The sequence below is a fragment of the Sebastes umbrosus genome, chromosome 23 (genome assembly GCF_015220745.1).
Source record: "Sebastes umbrosus isolate fSebUmb1 chromosome 23, fSebUmb1.pri, whole genome shotgun sequence".
Taxonomy (NCBI): domain Eukaryota; kingdom Metazoa; phylum Chordata; class Actinopteri; order Perciformes; family Sebastidae; genus Sebastes; species Sebastes umbrosus.
The window spans coordinates 18,503,630-18,523,671 of record NC_051291.1 but is presented as its reverse complement, the minus strand read 5'-3'; the positions used below and the strand labels follow the sequence as shown (position 1 = coordinate 18,523,671).

Genomic DNA, 20,042 nt, shown 5'->3' with positions numbered 1-20,042 from the left:
TCTCCTCTGCTCTCCTCTCGTTATTTTCACTTCTCAATATTACTCCGAACGCCTGTATGTGTCTGGCTACAAGTATGCATGTACTTGTGTGTGTGTGTGTGTGTATTGAGAGCGAGGGTGTTTGGGCAGCGCTCAGTCTAAGCAGCGAGGAGGTGATTTGTAGCAGGGGCCCTCTAATACAATGCTCACTTCAAAAGCTCCTTCAGGATGCTGCACACTCTTTCGCCCCGCACTCTGGGCCCAAATCAGCGGGTGAGTTCCTGCTTTGCGCGGCATTAACCTAACATTTCCCTCATCCTCCTCATACATTATGTCCTTTGAATTTGTGTACCTAATTAGGACCTTTGGGTTTGCTCAAGCTGCTTGTCTAATTTATTTGGCACACATTCGCTAAAGGTACATGCACTTTTTGTCCTCTCTGTGTGTCAAATAAAACGCTGGGCTGTTACTTTTGTAAATTAGGTGGGTGTTTTTTTTGCTTCTTCTCGACTGAGATTATTCCACGACATGAAGGCAGTTTTGTTTTGCCCATACCTGTAGCTAAAATCAGCCATGCTCATCCTTTGAAATTTCTGTTTTAACTCCGCGTAGCGCAAAACGAAAACAAGTTTTCTCCTGACAAGCTACAGTTTCTACAATACATCACGTCTCTTTCTGAGTTTCACAAGTAATTTCTTTGACTGTGAAAAGACTTCAGACTGACGCGTTCATTGCATGTACCCCCAATGCACTGAAGGCTGATCAAATGGGCTGATTTTATTTGTACATACACCATTAGAAGCCTCAGCGGAGATGTTTTCTCTCTTAAAGGAGGAAGAAGAGGGGGCCGCTTCGCATCCCGCTCGTGCAATTTTTACAAACAGTCACAATCAATTAGCTTAACCGGATCGGGTTTTTAAGCGCCGTTTATTTCCTAGATGAGGATTTAACCGCACATGAGAGAGGGGAAATGTTACAAGTTGTGAAATATTGATGGTGTTTGTGTGAATGCCTTTTTTGCTTATGTCTCTATTAAACTGTTTATAAATTCTAATGCGGGGCCTTTTTGGACTCCTGCAGCTCCGGGTTTGTTAGCATTTAATGCAGAAGGGCGGGGGAAGCGACGGGCAAATAAGCAAAAGGCCTGCAGAGATTGCTAAACCGAGCTCTGAAGTGCAAATGAGCTGCTTCCTCTCTCTCGGTTGATTATGTTTTTTTATAACACGCTGACAGTGAAACATGGGAAACATGTTTATTTCAGCTAATATTAGCATCCGTGTCAGAGCCACGAAGTACGGCCAATAAAAAGATTTGTCCCTATAAAGCTGAGGTGCTTAATTAAATTAAATTCTCAGCTCTTCTAATTCCTTGTTGTGTCATTAGAGCGGTATAATATCACAGGGCACCATAGCTCACTAATGGCTTCCATCTGGACTTTGTTGTTTGAGTTTTCAAAAGTCAGACAACTCTGTGTCATGAGACAGAAGTATAAAAGAATATGTATTACTCCCACCTGACTAACGAACTGCGCGCCGTTTGAATTAACAGCCCGTCGGTGTTTATATTTGGGCGAAACTTTGTTGGAACCTTTCACCTTCTAAAAGCCACTGGCACAGCTTGACCGCCTTTTTTCCTCTTGGCTGGAACAGCTTGAGTCGAGGCCTGATTAAAAAAAAGCACAGACGTTTGGCTGGTGTCTTCCTGGGAGGTAAGAGCGAGCTAGGAGCCCGGCTGGGGCCTCGGGGAAATAAAGATTTGGATCGGGCTGATTTGAGTAGATAGCGCGGTAATTACAGGCATCCCAGATCTCAGCAGTAGATATAGCGAGCCCAGGCCCAGAGCTTATGGCGGGGGTGTGGGGGGGGGTGTGTGATAAAGATAGAGTCCTGTGTATTGGCAAGGCAAGCGTGGTGGATGATGAAGGGAGTGGGGAGTCATTCTGTCACTGATCCACAAAATCACATGAAATAGGACCCAGGGTAAAGCGCCGATTGTGTGACATCCCCCGGTCCGTGGAAACCAAAATAAATGCATGCCATTTGAAACAGAAGAAAGTGGTCGGTCTGTATGCATTACTAATTGTGATGTCAGTATTTTTGCTGCTGTTATTAAAACCACATTAGCTGAGCCAGTTGGAAAAAATAATACTCTCTGTCTTTATTTGCATCCGTCTCCACCATCCCTCCCTCTCTCTCTCTCTCTCTCTCTCTCTCTCTCTCTCTCTCTCTCTCTCTCTCTCTCTGTGAGCTCCTTAAAGTTAATTTATATAGAAAATCTGATGAAAATTATAAGGGAGAGGATGATTATTGAAGGAGAGTAATTTCCTCCACTCCGGTGATAGACACTAATAGGACTCCATTGTTGTTAGCATTTAGCATGTCCTGATTACCTTGTTTTTCATGGCTGCATCTCGAAAAGGTGGGTCTCCCCTTCCCGCCAAACCTCCGCCAGCCCTCCATCCCTCCTCCTGGGTGACATTTCAGACGGGGCCCTGAGGGCATTCGGAGGGGAGGCATCGAACAAGGTAATTGCGGCGAGGTTTCCCCTCACTAAATTAACCTCTGCTCGGAAATTTATTGGCCAGCCGCTCTCCAGAATTATTTAAACTTGCCGTTATTTCCACGTTGAGCGGGGGGGAGACACTGTGGCTTTGTGGGCTTTTTATATATTTATATATATTTCTTGTCTTCTCTTTTACTCTGAGGTTTGATTATGTAGATATGGAGGATGTTTTGGGGAAATGACAGCCAGCCCGGTAATTCATTACAGACCTTGCTTTTTTGGAACATTTTTAACTGCTCACCTGTGGAAATATACATGAGGTTGCGTAGTCTTGACGGCTGGGTGAAGTCAGTGCACTCCCGAGGGTCAAAAGCGGGGCAGAAAACAGTACTTACACTGTCGCTAATGCATGCTGCTTGGGAAGAAAGCCAAAGGAATTTGTCTTTTTTTTGCCATTCCCCTTGGCTGCCTTGTCCCTCCCATTTTGTCCATTTGAACCTGACTTATGACTTCAGTTTAATAGTTGTAATAATACTGCTTATTATGGCCATGACATTATACAATCCACCATTTCCCTCCATCGCTCTCAGAATAGCTGTTTCTTTTCCCCCGGACGGTGGCGAGCTCTAGGTAACAAAGCATGCTGGTTCCACCTGGACAGAGGTTTTCGGCAGTATTGACATCCTGCCAGAAACTCAACCGGCACATTTGTTAGATTTTCATAACTGTCATTACTGCACACCTCAAGAGTCGGACCCCACACATTGCAGCCTATAAGGTCTGAATGGGCGCCCTTTATGGCACATTATAGCAACTGTGTGGAAATCAAACGTGCACAGTATTAATATTTAAGAGGAATATTAAGGCAATGTCAAACCATTAGGAACCACGAACTTGACCCGCTCTAAACTTCCCTGGCCACTGTTTTAGATAGCACAGAGATAAATGGATATGCTGGAAACGTTTTTTTTCCGTCTCCTCGTGTCCCCTATATGGCATATTAAATTATCCTGGGTTCAGTTACGGGGCCTTGACTAATGTTAAAAGTGTCTCTTTCGCTGGTTGTGTAACTGAAATATGTCGAGCGGTTCTGAATAAACATCAATCTCCGCGCCTGCGCCTCTTGATGAGATGATTGGCCAAATCGTAAAGCGGAGACAGCTGGTGGGGTAATGTCAGCTCGGCCCGGGACGGACAGTCAGCGCATCGTGATTTACATTGCATCTGGCATTTTGGCCAACCGACGGAGGAGAGTATCAGTCAGATTTATTTGACTTTTCTTTCCTCTCTTCCTCCTCTCCTCGGCTCTCTTTTTTCCAGCTCGCTGACAGGCCCTCAAGTCATTCTAGTGTGTCTACACATGTAAAAGGCTCCTTTAAGGAGGGAGTTAGGAGGTTACACTTCTCTTTTTTTCCACCCTCTCTCTCATATTCTGTCTCTCATTTGGAGCGCTGCCAATTTACCGCCAACACGAGGAGTGCAGATAGGAGATGGAAGACAGGCAGTGTCAGAGACACGCGCTCGCCCTCTCTGACCAGTTTGTTGTCTGCATTCGCCGCATAACCAATTTTGCACATTTCTCTTCGCCACCCTCCTCATATCTTGCATTCACCCATCCAGCACCTCATGGCCCTCATCCCATCATCCCTTACCGCGCCAATTTGTGAATCAGCTTATGATAATGGCCCGATCATAAACGGAGCAGGGCCCCCATTGAAATGAGATCGGCTGCGACAGCGCTGACCTTTCGGCGGAGGCGGTGGCGGTAAAGCGCCCGCACCGTAACAAGGTCTGTTGAGTAAGCAACTTGCAAGGCAAGGTTACTGTCCCTGGAATAAAAAAAAAAAAATGTATGAGAGAAAGAAAGTGTGTGTGTGTGTGTGTGTGTGAGAGACAATGCTCTGATTGTGATTTCACAAGTCGATTAACGTCTGCGAGTGTGTGTTGTGGACGTTCTGCTGATGCGGACGGTTTTAACGGGCACTGGCGGGCGGGGGGCGGGATGACGCTGATGATCTTTACGCATCAGATGGAGAGGCATCAATCTCAGGTGAACGGCCGCTGAAATCCACCCCTTTATCCACCGGGGTAAGAAGCGGTGTACATTCAGCACAGCATACATCGATGTTCGAGTTAGTCATGCGGAGACTATACATTTTAACATTTGCCACGGCGTGTTTGTGTATGCGTGCGTGTGTCCGTGTGTGCATTTTCCTCACACCTTTTCTCGATTTGAACGCACACAGTTCACATCCATCCATCGCAGTTTCCCTCAGATGTTTCGGCCTCTTCCATAAATAAAACAGCTTCCTTTTGGCCTTTGCTGACAGGACCTGTAATGGAGTCCGCATCACCAGTCTGACTGACTGACCATCTGACTGACTGTTTTACCTCGCTGGTAGAGCATGAAGCAGCCAGATCACTCTTACCTGGAGCCTGACAACAGCTGCAGATGTGTGTTTACGGTGTTTTTTTTTTTGTGCATCTTCACGTGTCACCGTCTTGTCTGTTTGGCTGCATGCATAGGCGCGCATCTCCCTGTGCTATGGTGACACAAAAAGAGGTGAGGGGTGCGCGCGATCAATCTTCATGTGGTAATTTATGAAGGCGTCCGCTTGTCAGGTATCCAGCGGCGTCTGGTACAACTCATTCTGCCGTGCTGGAGGGGGGAACCCCGGGGTATCTGCGCCTCCTGTCACCTCCCCTCCCTCCTCATCGCCCTCACCGTACAGCGCCTGCTGCCGTCAGCAGCCCAGAGGCATAGCAGAGAGAGAGAGACGGAAGACGGAGTGAGAGAGGAAGCCAGGCGGGATTAACCCCGTGGCCACCCACGGCAGGTGCTGAGGCAGCCACGCGTCCAGCCTCATTAAGGAAAGGGAGAGAGGGCAGCGCGGCAACAAACACAAGGGGGGAAAGCCGGGAATGTACATACTGTACCTGCTGAACACAAACACACACACATCTATTAAACCGGTGTGCCGTGCCTCTGAGACTGGCACTTATGTAGGTAACATTGACACTTTGGAGGATGCCCGTCCATTTTTTTCCTCTCTTCCCCTTTCCTTTGTCCCCTTATTTCTCACCCCCTTCCTACCTACTACCTGTGCTACTTTCTCTCCTGGATCTATTGCATTTTGTCCTCCTCACCCCCGGCGGCTCCAACTCTCCCCCAGCTCTCCTTTCTCCCTGACTGGGCCCATAGGTGAGGTTGGCTCGGTCTGGCAGGCAGGCGTGTTAGGCCGTGGGCACCTGGGCGTGATAATTGTTGACACTTGGTGTTCTGGGCATACAGGAGGAAGACGTCCACTGGTAATTTGGCCCGCAACACGGGGAGCACAGCACAGCACAGCACAGCACTCGGACCAGGCTACAATTAGACCACCTAATCAGCCTCGATGCCCGGGACTGTGTGTGTTTCTGAACGTACACTTTTCGTGCACACACACTCGAGGCGAACTGTATTGAGTTTTGTCTAAATGCTGACTGTGTAGTTTTTAATCATTTTTGAATCCTAATTTTGGTCTGTTTTGTGGGCAGAGCACGTCTTTTTTTTCTCAAGTTCACCCCTTTGATGGAAACTAAATGCAGTACTGCGAGAATCTTCGAACACTCCCATTACTAGCAGTTTCAACATTAGTCTTTTTACATCAGCCCTATTTAACTTGAGCTTGTTAATAGGGCCGCAGAACTGCCCTCAATCATTAATCATGTAAAAATATAGGAATCAGAAAAAAAAAAAAAAAAAAATCACTTTGATCTTAGAGTGCTTGCAATTCTTCCTATTTGCTCATCTCCGTACCCACTTCTTTGACGTTCATTATACCATTTGATGAAAGATTGAAATTTACTTTTAAGTAAGTGTTTCTGAAATTAGTGTGGTCAGGGTCGGGCGTTGCGGTGGTCTCCTGGTATCTTTTTTTTCCTCTAATTTCTGTGGATGGTCCATTTGTGTGACGACATTCCGGTTGGTGAATTATTCAAGGCACTAAGCAGCACTTTGGGCCAGTTTCCCCCAGTCGGCATCTTTGATTGGGAAAACGGGGGCTGATTTGTGAACGATAGCCCGAGGGCTGCTGGCCTAAGGCGAGCTCGGGGGGGGACACTGGCCTCCGAGCCCCTCCTGGCCCCAGGGAGGGAAGGTCCGGCCATGGCCGCCAGGCCTTCCGGTCTCCAAAAAGCCGGTCCTTGCCTGTCCGCCCCCTATCAGTCCCGCCTGTGGACGTGAGGTGTAATGCGGGAGCGGCTCCGCAGAGAGTATCAGACGGATGAGGCGCTTTCTGAGCAGCGTCTCTCCCCTCAGCCAGAGCCTCCGTCTCCCGCGGCTGCCTGGGCAATTTGTCGGTCGACCTGCCAGGAGCAGAATGCAAATCCTCACCGGAGGAGATGCACAAGGGCCTCAGTGCCTGCTAGCTGTGTGTGTGTGCGTGTGTACGCGTGTGTGTGTTACCCAGCAGTCTTTTCTATAACAGCCTAACAGGATAACTGTCATCAGGACCTCAGTGTATCATTGTGTGTGTGTAATGTATCATCTGGCTGCTATAGTAGCACTCTCTCTCCCTGTCTCTCTGAGCTAAGACACGACTCTCCTTCACTGCTCATCAACCCACCGCTCCTAATTTATAGATGGGCATAAAAATCTCTGTATTTTCGCTCACCCTGCCCATCTTCCGCCTACCCCCGCATAGCGCCAGCATGACAAAATAGGACACATGCTGTTAACCATGTTAAAGTTTTCTTCTTTCTTTCCCTTTCCCCCCGCTCCCATGTTTCAACTTTCTCTCGCCCCCCCCCCCACCCCCCCCCCCCCCCCCACCCACCCCACCCCACCTCCTCAGACAATGGGGGCTACACATACGCCTGTAAATGACGACTAGGCGCTCATCTGGCGAATCGACTGACCCCGCACCGCCCGGGTCAAACTCTGGTTTTGACATGTCGCCCGACAGAATCGGCGCGCAGAGAAAAAAGATAAATGACCGAAACGCCAAGACGAGCAACACGGTGCTCTCCAGACAGCAACAGAGTTCAGAGAAGTTTTCAAGGACAACTCCATACACACAAGATGAAAGTGATCTTCTTGGCTCTCATCTCATCTCCACCGCTCGTATCCAAATACCACCTGTGCTCATTCTGCGCTGTCAGCACTTTTTATCTCCAAAAATTAATACTTCTTTTTTTTCCTTTCTGGTCAGATAGGGGTACTTTATTCGTCGCGGTTTTTGCCCGGAGTCCTCCGCATCTTCAGAATGTGAAAGATTTGAAGGCATGGATGAAAGGCACTTTTCTAATCAACATTTTTTTTTTCCTTAAGCGCTTCTTTCTTTTTAAAAAGCTGTTTTTCATTATTTATAAGTGTTCTGAAGGTGCTACCGAGCTGATTTCTTTCACGAGGCCTGATATGAGGCCGATGGAGCTTGCAGAATTGATTAGATAAGCTTGGAAATTACAATGTCGAGCACGCAGTGCTCTGAAATGTGCTCTAAAATACACCCAACGCGAATATTAATACCCAGGGCTTATAAGCACATATTTGAATGCACGGGGGGAAGTTGAGCCATGAAGTTTCATGAACTGTCCAGTATGCATCGCCATATATTACTGATCAAATAAAATATTACCCCCCCTTCCCTGAGCGTCATTGGATTGATAGTGACGGGTGGGTAATCGCAGTTTCATCATTAGCAGTCGAACATTCATAGCTAATCTCTGTTTTACTGAATAATTCTGAAAGATGTTAATCAAACATACGAAAGCATATTTGAAATATTTAACCAAACGATATTAATGAAGATCAAAGGGTGGGCTGTTTTTAGCGGATGTTATGCGAAAGGCCTGGGTAATAGCTGGGTCCATAGGAGCACATGAAACACTTTGTCTTCTGCTAAATATTTCATGCTCAGTACCTGTTGTATGGCGCTTAATGAGCTATGGGGCAAAAAAAGGTGATTTATCATGCAAAGTTTTCAAAGGAAATGCAAATCCAGAAACACACACACACACACAGGAGCACACATTCCTTGCAATTTTCTCACACACATTTTTTTTTTCCTCAAGTAGCATAGCCACAGCCACGGCGTATTTTCCAGGGTGAATATTTTAGCCCTGAAGAAAAGCAAACTCAAGTGAGAGCAAGAATCAGGGGTCAATGGTGTGTCTTTAAAGAAACTTTCCCTCTCTTTGCCTCTATACTCGGCTCCGTTCCCCCTCTCGAATACTAATATCAGCAGGGAGAGAGAGCGAGAGAGGGAGAGATGACAGAAACACAGTGGACGTATGTGTCAGGGAGAGGGGTCAGCTCTGGGCAGACGCATGTTAATGCTCGCCCATTAAGAAAATTTATCCTACTTGCCGTCGAGTCCTTTCAGCAGCAGCGCCCGAAGTGTATTTAATATGAATGCTTTTTATTTTATTTTTGGGGTTTTAGAGAATGATATAAGAAGAGAGAGGTAGACATTATTTGGATAATAATGCTGGTAGAGATAGAAACAAAAAAGGGTAGTTGTTTGTTATGTTTGGAAGGCTTGGTGTCGTTGGTGGTATACAGATGTTGTCTTGAGTAAAAGCAGCAAGAAGATGTTGTCAACAAAATGTACTCAAAGTTTCAAAAGTTAAAGTATTCATTATGCAGAATGGCACCTGTCAGTGCGATTATACATAATAATAATGGATGGGAATTTGATTATTATTACTGATGCATTAAAAATGTAAGTAGCATTCTAATGATGCACCTGGTGGAGCTAATTTTCACTATTTTACAGACTGATGGGGGATTTAAACTAAAACTGAATCTTTTTTTAGACACTAGAGCTGCATCGATTTGTCGACTAATCGATGAGTCGATCAACTGAAAAATTATTGGCAAATATTTGGATAATCAATTAATCGTTAAAGAAATCTTTCATGCAAAATTGGCAGAAAAATTCAGTTTTCAGTCTCTCAAATATGAAGATTTCTTGCTGTTATCTGTTTGATATCATGATAAACTGAATATCTTTGGATTTTGGAGTGACAAAATAACACATTTAAAGACATCACCTTGTACTTTGAGAAACTGGGATGGACATTTTTCACTATTTTCTGACATTTTAAAGACCGAACGATTAATCGATTTATCTAGAAAATAGTCGTCAGATTAATCGATAATGAAAATAATCGTTGGTTGCAGCCCTATTAGAAATTGATAGTTTTTTTTTAATGTAAATTGATAATTGGTATTGGTACTAGTAACTACAGATAATAGTAGTGGAGTGAAAAGTACAATATTTCCATCTGAAACATAGTGAAGCAGAAGTAGGAGTAGCATAAAATGGAAACTAGCAGGTAAAGTACAAGTATTCTAACGAAAAGTACTTGTATAAATATACTTTTTTCCAATAATAATGCTGATACAACACCTGAGTTTCAGTACTTACCCAAAACCTTTTCTTTTTTTTGTGATTTTTGATACCTAACAAACATGTTTTTCTACTAAACCCTTTTCCCCCAATTAACCAAACGAAGACAAACTCAAATGTTGAATTTTGTCTTAACATAATCAGCCGTATACGATCTAAAGTACCGTAAATCACAGTCTAAAAATGATAATATATGATGATTTAGATCAAAGAATATGAGCAAAGAAGAGTATATATCTGAGCAAGCATTCAAGGACAACTTTTAGTAGTCGTTTGTAGTTTTTGATACATATCGGTCAGTGCGGATGCATGTCCAATGCAGAGAGTGACGGTATGTGTAAGAGACTGAGTGTCTGTGTGGGTGAATGAAAGAAAGAAGAGACGTAGTAGGTGTAGGTGAGAGAGAGAGAGAGTGAAACACTTGGATCCTTTCCAGCGCTCCGGAGCACCGGGGCCAGGAGAAGGGCAGGGCAACAGTGAGAGAGTGACAATCGTCAGGTGATTAGAAAGACTTGGAGGCTAGGTAGACCTACAAAATGAATAACGGCGCACCCCAAACCGCGCCATAAGGCTCAATGGTTTGTGATTTGCAAGTTGATAAGACAAGAAGATTAATAATGCTGCATGATAATGGCTGGCTGAAGCTCAGCTGGGGAGATGGTAATGATGGGATATTGCTGTAGGAGCAGTTCACTGAGCCACAGTGGAGTGAGGGAAGAGACGGAGAGAGGGAGAGACAGACTGATGGAGAGAGAGAGAGGGAAGCTGCAGCTGCATGGGAGGAAAAAAAAAAAAAGCACTCATCCCAATTGGCCCTCAGGATATGAGAGTTTGAAAAATGAGAATGCAGTTATCATTTTAATTAGATATAAAGTTTTTTTTTCCAATATATGTAATGTATATATAATTTTGCTGACTTCAAAGAACATAGGTATTTTGCAACGCACTGTCCCATCATAATTCCTAAATGACAGTTTTTGTTAATTTGCTTTTTTCTTTTGCTTGCCAGGTGGGGGTGTCGGAGGAGGTGCTCCTGGCTCGTGATGAGCAGGTAAATCATGTCGCAACACCATCACCATCACCATCACCATCACATGCTCCCACACACACACGCCCGTAGACACTTTTTTGTCCTATGTTGTTTTCAAGTGTTTTATCAGTAGTACACTACTTAGAAGTAGCCTCCAGTATGAAGTATTCAACATCTTTTTGTCCTCATCGCAGAGGAAACGTCAAATTGCAAAGAAACGCCTTTTTTTTTTTTTTTCCTTCATCAACACAAACGTCCAATTTTCCCTCCGAGTCTAATCTCCCATGGAATTTCTACATTTTTAATGATCTCGTTTGATTATGACAAGCCGTTAAACGCTGTGATCCGTTTCCGCTGTTTCCCCCCCTGCTACACCTTCAGTACTGTTGACTTGTGTGTTTACACCTCAGACAAACATTTTGTCAGATCCCGATTCATCTTAATTGCACCACTTTGTCAGCGCCCGTTGATGATCTTTTACTGTACCTTCACTCACTGTCTTCTTTTGTTTTAGACGGCACACGCGTGCCGAAGCGACTTAGATGCTGATCAAACCGCTTTTAATCTCAGAGGAAACTCGTGATTACACAATCGGTTTTGAAGCTGAGCCAGTTCTTAGAAAGGAGCAGTTGGACTTGAGGGTGGTTTTGCATATCCCGAAAATGTTTAGTTTATTTACTCATGCTTCAGACCTGAACAAACTTGCATGTGCGAGTGCTCTGATGCAAAACACAGTATCTTTGTTCAGCCAAGCCCTCTGAGCTAAAAACAATACCTCAACTTTACGGTATTTGGAAGAAACATGAGCATTGCAGTGCTCGGTCAACGTATCCTCATAAAATGAAAAGTTATTCCTCATTTTTCCTGCGTTTTCCTACAAATGTCCAGCAACACGTGACACATGGGTCAATTTCCGCTCCAGTCTTTTCAAAAATAAACTTCCGTCTTCATAGGAATTAACAAAACTACTTAGTTAGGTTTAGGAAAAGATCGACCTGGTTAGGTTCAGGCAACAAAACTACCTAATTAAGTTTAGGAAAAGATAGACTTGGTTAAGTTTAGGCAACACAACTACTCAGTTAGGTTTAGGAAAAGATTGACTGGGTTAGGTTTAGGCAACAAAACTACTTAGTTAGGTTTAGGAAAAAGATCGACTTGGTTAAGTTTAGGCAACAAAACTACTTAGTTAGGTTTAGGAAAAAGATAGACTAGGTTAAGTTTAGGCAACACAACTACTCAGTTAGGTTTAGGAAAAGATTGACTGGGTTAGGTTTAAGCAACAAAACTACAGAGTTAGGTTTAGGAAAATATTGTGATTTGGTTTAAAATAACACCGGAAGTGGCGCAACTTAAGTACGAAAGTTACGTGACAAATAAATCAACGTTGACGTCTGGTGTCACACTGGGTAAGAACACCGGCTCCTGAGCGAAAGTCCGCTATTTTTTCACCCACCAATTCACTTGACCTCCTCCTTATGTGGCGTTTGTCGCTCTTTCTACTTCCTGGTTCACAGTTACATGGATTACAGACAAATTGATTCCGTTGGATATATACAAATTACAGTGTATTACTTTTTGAAGGTATAGCTACAGACGCTGTATGAGAACAACCTAGATTGGTGAGTGGTTTTAATCCAAAGGCATGCTGGGTAATTATTCAGAAAGGCTTCTGAACCTAGGAGAAGCTCATTTGAATAGGTTATAGTCATCATTGATAGAATGGCATTTGAGTTGTTTGAGGTCAGCGCAGCTCCAAACGATCCCCAAATGTCTGCTAATGAGTCAATAATGGCCATTAAGACCTAATTAACACGGCAGAGTGGGGATTGGGGAAACTGTAACTCGAGCGATGCCTCCACTGTTTCTTCTAATGCTTGGGAAAATAAAGAGATTACACTATCCAGCCAAGTGTAAGAGGCCTATTTGGGGAAAGTAATCACGCTAACGAGTGACAAGTTAATTATGTGACAAGTTGTGTTCGGAAGATCAACTTGGCTAACAGATGTTGTTATTGATAGCGGTCCCCAAGAATAGCCGCGGCGGCTAATTCGCTCATTACACCAGCATGTTAACAGCAGTTGTTTTATGATACAGTGTATGATGCAGTTGTCACCGTAGCACAGATGGCAATTCGACAATTTATTATTGATCGCAAGGAGGGTGAGATCCCGCCTGTCATTTGGATTTCGGCGCCTGAAGGATTCTTTGTTATAATTTCTCACCTTGCGTTAACAAAACGTTTGATTGTCTGTCAATCACTGAAAGACAAATGTGGAGACATTTTTTCCCCACATGTGGAAAAAAGAAAAACAAACTCGGAGCCAAAATGTCAAAGTGCCCCTTTAAGATCTTTATTTATATATATATTTAGAGAGAGAGACTTACACTAGATTGATAAGATCACAATCCTGTCAGCATTCTCCTGTCTGTTTCCATCTAGATCTCCACTTAGATAAGTTTTAATTAGTTAGCAATAATTAGTATTTAATAAGTTTCACAAGTCTGTCTCTAGTTTCTCCTTTCCTTTCCTCCCTCTGTATGTATGATGGATGTGTCGGATGCCCCTTGGCGCTAGCGATCGCACTGACAGAAGGGCTGTTTGTCCAAAGTGGGATTGACACTCAGTCAGGGCCCTGCCGGTCACCCCCCCACATCCCTATCATCGACATGACACAAAGTGGAATGAGCCACATTAGCGACACGCAGCCGCACACGCGCAGCGCCCCCGCAGTTTACACCCATTAAACGCCCATGATAATGTTCTGAACGCCTGTGGCCCCACACACCCCCCTCCCGTATTGCGGCTTCCTGGATCTCGGCGCGGTAAGCAGCGATAACTGATGACGAGGGGGAAGACGTGACAGTGTCAATAACCATAATCATCCCTGGGCAGGAAATAATGAAGAGTATGTGCCATGTCAGCCCGACATGCCTTCAATATCCTCTAATAAAATGAAGTGGAAAAATGTTTTATCCCAGGGAAAAAAACAATCAATAAAGCCATCTAATGATAAATACGGAATTGCCATGTGGAGTGAATATTATGTTCCCTCTCTGAGGATGCTGGGCAGATTATTAGGATGAAGGGGAGAAGCCTATTTGTATGTAAATGGGAGATTGATTATATTTATTTGCTGGCAGAGGGGGCTCCGAACGGCTCGTCTGCGAGACACACATTCACACAAAGAAGAGTGAGAGGCATCCGTTGAGAGTCTGGTCATCAGACAGCTGTTTTTCTGTCTGTTCCGCGTCCTTATGACAGAGGAAAGAAATAATACAGCAAAGACAGAGGGGGAGAGAGATCAGTCTTCCGGCTGCCAGCTCCAGCAGGGCTCACCTCTCCAGAATATTCTAATTACCAGCCCTCCTCATTACAGATGTCATGTCAATGAGAGAGGGAGAGAGAGGGAAAAAAAGAGAAAAGGAAGAAAGAGAACTTCAAGCAGAGAGGACCAATTCTGTAATTTCTTAATCACTTTTTTGGCAACCTTTGCATGCGCCGTGGTTAATGCCACAAATTGAATGTTTCTTTGGTTTCTCTCTAAATAGGCTATCACGCCCGTTGCGGCGGCGCTTAGCGAAATCTATTATTGTCATTTGCATAGGGGCCTTTTTAGTGGCAGGATCCTACAGTGGGGCGAAGAACAAAGAGCTCATGAGGGAGAAAATAGGACAGAAATGATCCGGCGCTGCCTTTCGAGAACGTGACGTCAGGTCCCTAATGAAATCTTTTGACTGAGACCATAGCAAATGGTGGAATCTATATCTGACACTTAATGGTTTGCATAGAAATTAGAGACAGAGGAGCGAGCGAAAGGACCCCCCCCTTTCGCTTGATGTCGCCTGATTAATTTACAGCACTTTTGTTACATCGGCATCGTCCAAAATAAATTAACCACGCTGGAGATATCAGAAGCGGAGAGGGGGGAGGGGAGGGGAGGAAGAGATGCAATTTATTAGAGAAAAAAAGTTAGATGAGATTAAATAAAACACCTAATTGACAGAAAAAGTCACAGTTCACCATTGTTGCAGAGAATATGTGTTTGGAGGGGGGGAGAGAAATAAAGAGAGAGCGATAGAAGAGAAAGAGCTGGCCACTTGATTTCCTATGAAAATTAATCGGCTATCAAACAATCTTGGTCTGCCGAGGATGATTATACAGCAGGGGCAGCGACAGAGGAGGCAGGGGGAGAGAGAGAGAGAGAGTCAGAGAGGGAGAGAGAGAGAGAGAGGGGGGAGAGAATGCCCTTTGTGTAGGTGAAATGCGTCGGGGACTGTCATCGTAATATACCTCAGTGAAATGAAGGTTAATTCTGATGTACAGCCTGCATGGCCGTCATTATCGGCGAATCATGAAAATAAATTAAGCCACTGAAATAGATACTCCTCTGGTACGCGGCAGGGATCTCATGAAGGATGGACGGCTGAACTTTACAGATTATTATTGGGAAATAGTGCCGAATTCAATTAATGCACCTAAAAGACACCTTTATAGAGGGCAGCCATAATTTAAATGACAGCAGGGTGTAATTTTGCTTGTTATAAGTCAAATTTGCAGAGTTTCATGCGTTTTCCTCCTTCCCCCCCACCAACCCGCTTTATCCCTTCCCCCCCCCCCCCCTTTTCTATTTTTTTTCTCTGTTTGCCGAGGATCTTCTTGTCCTTAGTCCAGGAAAATTCCCTGAAAAGAAGAAGAAAACACTCCCCCGTGTTAAGGTTTATGCTGCCGGAATCAGATTAAAACAAGAAATAAATTAAATATAAAACCTCCCGCATTTCCAGCATTGTAACCGCTCTCCATCTTCCCCCCCCCACGAGTCTCAAAGTATATTTACAGTAATCCTCCGCGGCAGATCCTGCATCGCCTGTCCGCTCCTCCACCTTCGCTTGGTGCAGGACCCCCCGCGCAGACGAACCCCGCCAAGCATACAGATGCCGGAGCCTTTATGCAGATCCCACCCCACCTTGAAAACCTTGAATGAGAGACCAATGAACTGGGTAAATGGTCGACCTCTCACCTGCGCACAACGGAGAGAGAAGCCAGCGGCTTAATCCAGGCAGGTGTCTGACAAGCGGGCGAACACAGCCAGGGCCGTATCGCGCTGACCCTCGCGAAGACCTCCCTTATCTATTAATCTACACCTCTCTGTAACAGGGGGGTTGAATTAACGCCTCGACGGGGGCACGGGGCTTCTGATTAACACACATCACCCCGCCAAGCCGCTGCCTGCCTGCCCAAATAAAAGGAAATCTGACGCTCACATATGCAAACATTCACACACACTAACGCATAGAACGTCACATTTTTGTACATACATGCACGCATCTTTGTCTCTATTTCACACACACACTTTTTTAACAGCAGGATCACCACATGCAAGGTTTAACATGGCCGTTCCACATGTTTTTTATGGCACTTTTCTGAATAACCAGGAAAATAATGTGCATGAAATATTTGAAAGGATACGTTTCCAGTCTGCTGCTGCTGCTGCCGCCATATCTGTTGTTTAATTTGACATAAATACTTTACCCCTCATCTAAACAGAAGCCACGTTAAATATTTATGTGCCTGTTTTTTTTATTTTATTTTATGGAAGATTTGTGCGACGCAAAACAGAAACCGAACTAAGTCGCGTCTTTATGGCGCATGAAATATATGAATGGATTAAGGAGCAAGCTCGCGAGAATGCTGTATATTGAAAATTGCGTCGTAAAAAGCAGAAGAGCGGTGCGTGGAAAATAGGTGGATGAAAACTGTTCATATAAAAGTTGGAAGTTGTTAAAAGTATTAGGAAGAAAAAAAAAAAGACAAATCCCAGCACTGACTTCTTCCATTATCAACCCATTGAGGAAAGCCAAATAAGAGTAATTGTATTTGAGGGTAGAACGTAGTAATTTAGACTGTTAAAACCATTGGTGTCATCTTTATTTAATCTCACCCATGGCGAGAAATCATATCCGCTCTTTTTTCCAAAGCCAAACACACACAAATCTTCACTTCCTTCCTCTTCTCTCTCTCTCTCTCTCTCTCTCTCTCTTTCTCTCTCTCTCTCTCTCTCTCTCTCCTTCTTCTTTTTCCCCTCAACTCCAACAGTTTAAAGAATCCTTCCACTATCATTATTAGTATTGAACTCATTTCTAAATTCAGAAATTGGCCGAGGAAGATCATTCATTGCAGCAGATAGTAAAATCAATAGCTTTTGTGTCAGGCGGTAGGGTCTGTCTCCCGTCTCTCAGGGTGGGTTGGAGCTGAGAGCGTGTGTGTGTGTGAGTATGTGAGTGTGTGTGTGAGTGTGTGTTTGAGCAGCAGAGTACAGTACAGAGTGCAGACAAAAGGCGAGTGAAAACTGGGGGAGTGGGGCCACCTCTTGACGACATGGATACACAGTCGCACACACACACAAGCACACATTTTGCTGTAGCTGGGCTGCAAGTCCAGACACACACTCATATATATACAATTATATGTTAAATACACTTACCTATACACAAAAGCATTTATATTTTTAATTTAAATAACATATAAACAAATATTTGTCCACATTTTTTTTAGACGAACAGAATTTTTTCCGAGATATAAATATGCTCAAATTTACAGACACATTTACTTAATTATTTTATCTGATTTTATGCATCGACACACACTGAATGGATTTATACATATATACACACATACACACACTTTTTTTTTTTTTGCAGGCGGAGCCCAGTGACGGAACGAGGACAGCTTATCCCAATGAGAGTCAAATCAATCAAGTCCTTTTAATCACCACTCTGCTTTTATAGTGTGGCAGTAATGATGGAAGCCTATGTAGGGGCAATCCCCTAAGACCCCCCCCCCCCACACACACACACACACACACACACACAACCCCCCCCCCTCCAGTGCGGCTCAGATCGGAGCCGACACACACACTCAACTCTGATGATTTTCATTTCTCAATTACATTATCTTATTAACCAATCAATTGCCGGCCTTATCAATAATTAATGTCTCCCCAACTATTAGAACGTAGATTAGATTAAACGCCAGTCTCTTGTCTGCCCCCTCTTTGATACTTTTAACTGGGCCCTTCATGGCCAATGTGATTTCAGGAGAGCACTCGACATATAAATATAGATTTTAAAAGATATATGTGTTTGTCAATTATCGCTGTTTAGAAAAATATATTTTTATTTATCAGTTTGTGTCTCTTTAAACAGATAATAGTACATTTTCTTGCACTTGAACACCTATTATTGTCATTACAGTGCGCTAGATGAGAAATTAAAAAATATAAACGTGAAGCAACCAAAATATAGTGCAAACATTGACCTTTGAAAATTATTCTCCACCTGCATTTGTATTAAAAACCTTACGTTATAGACTTTTTTTTATCCCTTTTCTTTTTTGAGTAATATAAGATTTTAAGGCTCAGCACCAGATTAAACGACTGGTTATATTTTTTGCAGCGCAGTGCCCAGCTCTGGCATGCGCTGCTGCTCCTGCTGACTGCCAGACGAGCGCTCGGAGGGGTGTAAAGGAACGAGCTTATGGATCGATGTCTCACTCATGCTCGGCCCAGCTGTAGCTGTTGTTTCTCACACAGAGAGGCTTTTGTCTGGGCTCCGACGAAAAGAAAAAAAAACAGCCGGTAACAACTGTTTACCGTGTGCCGCCTCAGGCCTGAACGGGGGCCTTGAACTCGTTAGACCTCGCGGTAGCCGGCGGTAGCTCTCTCTCTGTCTTTGAGGCTGCTGGTATTAACCGCTTCGACAGAACAGAAGTGGTCTGGAGGTGGTGGGGGGTAGTGGGGGGGGAGCTATTGAAACATCATGATTTCTGACTTGTGTGTATGTACGGACACACACAAATACCTGTAGACAGCTTCACTAATTGTGGAGTGTAGTGTCATTTTCTCTCAGGCACATTTAAGCACACACTCAGGGGGTCTTGACCCCGAGGCTGCAGGGCTGTGCAGCTGCTAATTATAACCCAGTTCACAGGTTACACACATATGGATCATACATGGTGCTATACAGATGATAATTTTCTTATTTATTTTTCATGATTTGTGTTTTAGGGTGTCTGAAGGTGTTGGAGGCTTGCGTTGGGAACACTCGCGTCGAGGTAAGATGAGAAGAAAAAGATGTGGAAATGTGAGCGAGAAGAGAGAGAGAGAGAGAGAGTAAAGCTCCCTTTCTCTCAAAGTCCCCTTTCCCTTTTAGCCGGAGCTCGAAACATCTGTCAGCACTCAGACTCCGGCGGTGGCGAGGAGGAGGAGAGAGAGAGAGAGAGAGAGAGAGAGCAGAGGGCCTGGTATGCAGCAGGCCCGGCCCAGGAATCAGTGGAGCCGCTCAGCTTGGCACGGCCGCCTTGTTTATTTGCCCTGACCTCGCGTTCGCTCCGAGGTTACGCGGACCTGCTTTAGTGAAAGGAGCCATTGTCCTGCAGGAAAAATCTGTTACAAATATTTACCATAGGGGGGGAATGCAAAGCCGTGGCCCGCAGCCAGCCAGACTCGAGCTGTAAAAAATCCACTACAGTGCATTTTTTGAATTAGCCACCTCCACCCATCGTTCCTTTTTTAACCCCCACTTTTTTTGTTAATGAGATCACACTGTCACAGGTTATTAGTCATTTAATAGCCTTACCATCAGGATCCCTATGATTCCCAAATTCATCCCATAACTTCACATTTGAACAGAGCTTTACAGCATGTGCACAGGGACACAGTGTGGTTACACGTTTAATGACTTCGGTTGGTCTGCGCATTACCCAAATTATAATTCCCCCTTAATTTCATATATTCTCTGCAAACACACACTAATTTGCTTCCCTGGCCTCTAGTTTGTGTACGACATCATATTTAACTACCCCGCCGATGTTTTTCTTTTGCAGGGAAAAATCTGGAGCACATCCCCGCACTACATTTCTTATTCCACAGGGTCCCCCTGTTAGGTCAGTAGTAACAAATGCATTTTCAAAAAGGCTGCATAAATTCCCTTTCCCCCCCCCAACTCATATGGGTTTTTTTTTCTTGAAAATGCCATACTGGTTTTAGCTGGAATAAATCGAGCGGGTTTTTCTCATCACGCTCGCTCTTTTTACCCTTGCAGCCGGACCAGGCGGACACCCTCACCGGCGCATTGACATG

General features: G+C 44.4%; 1 protein-coding gene across 1 annotated transcript in view; it reads left to right on the top strand.

The window, feature by feature from the left end:
- The first annotated feature begins 10,878 nt into the window (after positions 1-10,878).
- Positions 10,879-20,042, top strand: part of LOC119482849 (aldo-keto reductase family 1 member B1-like) — a 145,324-nt gene continuing 136,160 nt past the window's right edge. The window contains exons 1-2 of the mRNA XM_037760742.1: positions 10,879-10,926; positions 18,969-19,015. The gene's annotated coding sequence lies outside the window, so the exon portion shown is untranslated. The remainder of the gene's footprint in view (positions 10,927-18,968; positions 19,016-20,042) is intronic.